Here is a 6,513-nt window from a genome sequence, read left to right as displayed (position 1 = left end):
ATAGTTGGATCTTCTTGACTTTTCTCCTACAATAAAAACCAAAGAGTCTAAATGATAAAACTAACATATCTTACATAATATCTATATATAAACTATCTACTTACTAAATTAACCTATTTGAGGGATAACTTGAAAGATAACTTACACATTTAGAACAGATAAGTACCCAAATTAATATAGAAAATCAGGTAAATTTGACACTTATCACTTCACTAGTGGGCAAAACATCAAAAGCTCCACCTGGAGCTGCAATATCTAATTTGTCTCTAGTATAATCATTCAATGAGGTATAAAAAATTACTACCTGATAAGTGAGAGAAATATTATGGCTTGGGCATTTCCTTAGAAGCTCATTGAACCGTTCCCATGCCTCATATAAGTTCTCTTGATCCATCTGGAGGAAGGAGTTGATCTCTTGCTTTAACTTCCTCGTGCGGGTTGCTGGAAAAAACTTTGACGTAAATTTCTTGGCTAGGTCATCCCATGATACAATACTATGTGGACGTTGAGACCTCAACCAAGATGCAGCAGAATCCCTTAAGGAAAAAGGAAACAACATCAACCTTACTGTGTCTAGAGTGATTCCCTGTTTCTTCAATGAGGTGCACTGTTCTGTGAATGTAGCCATATGAGCATAGGGATCTTCGAGTATACTTCCTCCAAATTGGTGTTGGCTCACTAGGTGCATGAAGTGAGTTGGCACTTGGAAATTTTCTGGAACATCAGTAGGTGGAACAATACTTCCCTCAAATTCAAAGCTTATGTCAGGGGTAGTTATCTCTCAGATGGATCTCCTGGCATTCTGTTCTTATTCGTTAAGTAGTAATAAAATATCGAACTCAAGGATTGCGGTTGTCTAAATCAATTTAACCTATTAAATAACTAAAAAGACTAAGTAAAAATATTTTGGGGGGTGAATAATTGATGTAAAAGAACTTAATTAATTGCAAAGTAAAGTGAAAAACTAGTACGGAGTATTGAAAACAATCAAAAGGGAAAGTACCTGGGGTAGGATTTCATCAATCTCACTTATGTTCTTAATAGACTAATTAACTCATGAATTTTCTAACTGATTTATGGTGCTTGCCTAAGTTTCTACGTGATAATCTCTTAACTACGTAGAACTTCCAATTAAACTGCTAACACTAATCTCTTAGTTCCTAGACGAATTTAATTGGAGAATTAAAGCACTTAGTTACTAGCCAACACAACTAGAAGTTACCCTTACCTCTAAGGCGTAGGCGTTCCTAATCAATTCCTCACCGAATCCCTATTTTCTACCGATTTCTCAATCGCATACAAAATAGCAAAGTTAATCTTCATGCATAAAGATTCATAGATAAAAGATGAGAAATTCATAAATAAAACTATGATTCATGAGTCAAAAAGTAAATCAAAACATAAGGTCAAGAGAATCAAACCAAAAACCTCAAGTACCTACGGAGGTTTAGCCAAGCATAGCTTTCATGATCAAATAATTTATTAAGAAAAATAAAGGTTCTTCAAAAAGCTCAAAGTGGTGCTAGGGTTAACTCCAGAAAAAAACTAAAAAACGGCTGCTGCTCTCAATACTGATCACCTTTTCTCCTCAGTGTGTTTTTCCAATATATATACTCAATCAATCACGTAGCCTTCCTCACGTGGTACCTCTGTCCGACAAAAGCCAAATTGAAATTCATTAGTGGTGCCACGTGTCAGCAACCAACTGGTCCAAGCTTAAAGTATGTGTTCTCGTACTCCGCGCACCACCACTCTTATGGTAGACCTTCGTCATGATTTGAGCACATGGCAAGGAGGAAAAATATCAACCGATTGATCTCCGTAGGTGCATGATAAGTGTCAATTTTACCTATTTTGATGAGAAATTTAGGCATTTATCCTTGTCAATTCATGATAAATCTTGACCAAATCTACTTCTTTTGATTAGAGCTTATTGATAGATGAACTTTAGAATAGAATGTGCTTAAGTTTGATTTTCATCTTGATTTGTGTTGAAGGATTGAAGATTCAAGGAAGATGACAAGCTTTGGCAAGAAAAAAAGAGTTTGAAGATGTGTTGGGCGCCCAGCGGGTTGCAGAGGCCGCCCAGCGCCCATGGCGGTTCTAGAAACCCAACCTTGAAGGAATCTGGCCGCCCAGCGCCCAAAAGAGGCCGCCCAGCGCTCTGTACTGCTATTTTTCAATATAAAAAGCTTCTTTTAAGAATCTGGTGCATATCTTGATCAGAACTTCGGCCCAACTCAGAGAAACACTAGATAAACAAAGGGGAAGGCTTAGGAGGCTAGAGAAGAAGCTCCGGAGGTCGGATTCGGCGGCGAGTCATCGCGACGGTTTCGTTTATTCTCATTCTTCTTCTCTATTTGTAAAGCTATCCATTCATGGATAGCTAATCTCTCTTTTGTTGGGATTTGATGTAGTTGTATGATACTTATGCTCTCTATGTGATTCTCCTCAATATAAAACATGTTTCTAGTTGTTGATTTAGTGGTTTTCTCTTGATCTTCATGCTATATCTTAGATTGATCACCTATGGTATTTTGTTTGATTCGAGTTGTGAGCGGAAGCTACAACGTTTGAGTCCTAACTAGAGTCAATCACCTAATAATCCTAATTGCTAGACATAGAGTTAGGTTTGTTAGTCACAAAACACCCAAACTTCATGATAACTTTCTTTCTTAATCATGTGAGACATCAATGTTTAGGATTAGAGAGTTATTGATATCCACTCATGCGAGACACCGATGACGTAGGGTTGAATTGGTGTAGATGAATCATATGCTTGAACATGTTATGTATTTGAATCACTAGAATGCAAAAAGGTCAAACAATGAAGTCTAATCCCAACAATTCCTCATACATGTTGTTTCTCTGTTAGTTTATTTGCTTTTCATTCAGTTTCATGTATAATCAATCAATCTCTTAAGAATCCATCATTTAAGTTTGTCAACTATTGAACGACATAGTGTTACACCTCCTTGTGGATACGACAAAACCCTTTACTATACTACAATTGAGTCTTGAGAGATTCAAACGTAGAGTGGTAAAAAATCTTTCAACAAATTGGCGCCGTTGCCGGGGAGGTGTGCCAACACTTATTGCATTGCAATAGTTTTCATTCTTGAATGATTGTGAATATAGTGTATAGTTTTTGTTTTCAGTTTAATTTTCCTTGTTGTTACTGATCTCTTGTGTTAGCTTGTGCTTTCGTTTTCATTCAATCGGCTAGTCAAAGAGAAAAGAGCAACAAGAAGCTTCTGAGTCACTAACTTCCAAACATGCAACAACCATCAGTAAGAGATGAGGTAATGTGGTGTGATATTTGTTTTAACACTCACTGTGTGGGTTATTGTCCTTTTCAGGAAGTACATGTATCACCACCACCATATCCGTCATATTATTCCCCAGAACAGGATAGGATTGCTAAGCTTGAGGATACCTTGGTACAATTCATGCAGATTTCAATAGTTAACCAAAAGAATACCGAGGCTTCCATCAAGAACCTAGAAAATCAAGTGGGGCAGCTAACACAACAAATATCTGAATATGGTAAGGCTGTTGTGGAAGCAAAAGAAATTGAGAAAGAAAATGAGGAAGAAAGTGAGGAAGAAGAGAAAAAATCAAAAAAAGAAGAAAATTGTCCGACCCTTCACCACTTACCAATTCCTTCAAGTCCTCCAAAGGTAAAACGTGAAGAGGATGAGGTAAGCTTTGAAGAATTTGATAGTATATCACATCACCAACACAATGATGAAATTCTTAATGTTGAGCATATAGACGTTGTATTTGGTGATAGGTTTGATGAGCTGACTGAATCAAATTCTTCAAAGAATTGTAAATTAGCATTCATTCATATGCATGTAAATAGCTTGGCATGTGATTTGAATGTAGGTGAATTAAGTTTGACCGTGAAAAGAAAGAAAAAGAAAGAATTTTTGATGGCTTGGAAGGCTTTTGGTAGAACATTTGATGAAATCCAAGTGAGACGACCTAAAAAGAGGAAGGGGTTATATTATAACCCTTGTTTATGGTCACCTTGATTGTGTTTGAGTCAAGCTAATGACGTTAAACGAGCGCTTCCTGGGAGGCAACCCAGTGTTTTTATTGTTTTTGTTATACTTATGTGTTTTGTGTGTTTTTAGAAGTAGGTTAGTGATTTTGTGAAGCTTTGATTAAATTTGTACTTTAAGGTGCTTCACAAGTTTTGATAGATATATTGAGTGAGTTTAAAGGTTTTGGAAGCAATGAAAGTGATGAATTTGGAATTTGAGGGATTGACTTGTGAAAATGCATGAAAGCTGACTGAAATTTGGATCGTGTGAAATTTCTTTTTAAAATTTGCAATTAAGAGTTGTAACAAGGCCAAATTTTGATTTAGCATGCATATGGATGGTTGGTGTGTATGGCTTGAGTGTTTTTCAAAATTTGGGCTTTGTGGTTGTGAGTTTCGGATGAAAAACTAGTCTCTCCTAGCCATTTTCTGCATAAACTGTGAAAACGAGCTTCCCATTACTTATGAACCATCTCATGTGTGAACCAATGTTGTTTTTCAAGTTTAGAATAGTTTTGTAGTGAACCCTTTGATTGAAGGTATGAAAAATGGTAGAAAGGGGGGGTTTGAATAACGTTTTCAGTATAAAACTTCCACCCTAAAGATTTTGACAAATCTTTCGAGAACTTAAGTGCTAAAGATAAGAGATAGAAAAGCACACAAGGATTTTATCCTGGTTCACTTGATAAATCACTCAAGCTACTCCAGTCCACCCGTTAAGGTGATTTCTTCCTTCTTAGAATGAAGGCAATCCACTAATCAGGTAAGAGTTACAACTGCACTTGAAACCTACAAGTGACTAACAATTACACTGACTTAGCTCACACTAAGATTCACTCTCTTAGTCTTCTCTAGGATCCGATCAGCCTTGATCTCCTAAAGGAACTAAACAAACTGTTTATCAAAGAATTGTTTACAAGAGATTTGCTTCTAAAAAGCTAATAGTAAACTCAATGAATTTTCAGATGAAAGAAAGCTTAGAAGAATTTAAGTTTGTCTTGCGCGTATGTGAATGCTTCTAGCCGTTTCTTTCAGTCTTCAGCCTCTTTATATACTCCAAGGATTAGGGTTGAGCGTTGCATGGGAAATGCTACCGTTGGAGGGCAGTTCTGGAAAATCCAGCTTCTGCTGTGTCTGAGACTGTTAGGTAGGTCGTTAGGAAGGTACAGTTGCTTTTGTACTTGGATAGCGACTTGACCTTTAAACCTAGGAGACTTCTGATCAGGGGAATGCTTCATATTGGAACTTGTGAAGCCGGTTGATCAGAGTCAGAGGGAAAGCTCAGATCCTCTGACCATTGTTTCTTCTGATTCTGAGCTCAGAGGGAAGAACATGGTCTTCAGAGTATCTTGCTTCTGGACAACAGAATTTCACTAATCAGCTTCTAGATCTACAGAGTCTTCTACACCATCAGAATATCTGAACCTTCAGTGTTTCTAGGTTATCAGAACTTCTGGATCTTCAGAGCTTCTAGTGACTGAGTCCACATCAGAGTTTGTGTAGCTTCAGAACTTCTGAAGCTTTTCCACTGTTCATACTGAACATGGTGAATGCGAAAGCGTTGCTTGGGTTGCTCTTTATACACAGTGCTTCTGATTTGTGTGAGATTGAGTTGAGGTCAGAACCTGTAAATAGCACACTCAGAGAAACACGTTAGAGTACCACAATTGTTCATATCAAAAGGTTAACTTGTAATCATCAAAACATAGAGTTGTACTACTAGATCAAAACTTGATCTTACATTGATGATGTGATGAAATTTCAAAATTGAAGGTCAATTTGCTCTTGTATGGTCTATGGAGTATGTCATGAGAAACTGTGCTTCAATTGTGTGTTTTAAGGCTCTCCACAAGTTTTAAATGACATGAATGAGTGATTATGAGGCATAGAATGCAAGGAATTTGAGCAATGAAAAAGATAAGGTGTTGAGTTGTGAAATCATGAAATTTGACCATTAATGGAATCTAGAATGACTTTTGTGCTAAATATGCTTCGATTGCTAATTTTTAGGTATGCACAAGTTTCATAGGGTATTTGAATGTGTTTGGACCATGCGGCATGTGCTAGAAGTGAATATATCAAAATATGGCCTATTGAGTTCCGAAAAGGCATAAAAACTTGTCTTTGGAAGCCTTGCATTGTGAATCTTTGATAAACTGTGCTTGATTGCTGAATTTTAAGGCATGAACATGTTTGTTATGATATATGAATGTGTGTAAATCAATTGGCGTGATCGGGAAGTGTAAAACTCAAAATTGGACCAATCCAGTTGTGTTTTTTTTAGTTTTCTTCAGCTTTTACACTGCACAGGGCGCCGGGCACCCATCTGATAGCGCTCAGCGGTCTGCAACTCTGATGCTAACCGCTCAGCGGTATGCAGAGGCCGCTCAGCGCCACCCCCTTCTCTGCAATCCACTCTTTTATTCAAATGAGCGTAACTTCTTCATTTCTTCTCGGATTTGAGC

General features: G+C 37.3%; 1 non-coding gene across 1 annotated transcript; it reads left to right on the top strand.

The window, feature by feature from the left end:
- The first annotated feature begins 320 nt into the window (after positions 1–320).
- Positions 321–427, top strand: LOC130709633 (small nucleolar RNA R71). The gene has a single exon (XR_009010112.1). It is a non-coding gene; the product is annotated as a small nucleolar RNA R71 (small nucleolar RNA).
- The last annotated feature ends 6,086 nt before the right edge of the window (positions 428–6,513 follow it).

The sequence above is a fragment of the Lotus japonicus genome, chromosome 3 (genome assembly GCF_012489685.1).
Source record: "Lotus japonicus ecotype B-129 chromosome 3, LjGifu_v1.2".
In the NCBI taxonomy this organism is placed as follows: domain Eukaryota; kingdom Viridiplantae; phylum Streptophyta; class Magnoliopsida; order Fabales; family Fabaceae; genus Lotus; species Lotus japonicus.
The sequence above is the reverse complement of the archived record's forward strand: the minus strand, read 5'-3'. Positions and strand labels throughout refer to the sequence as shown.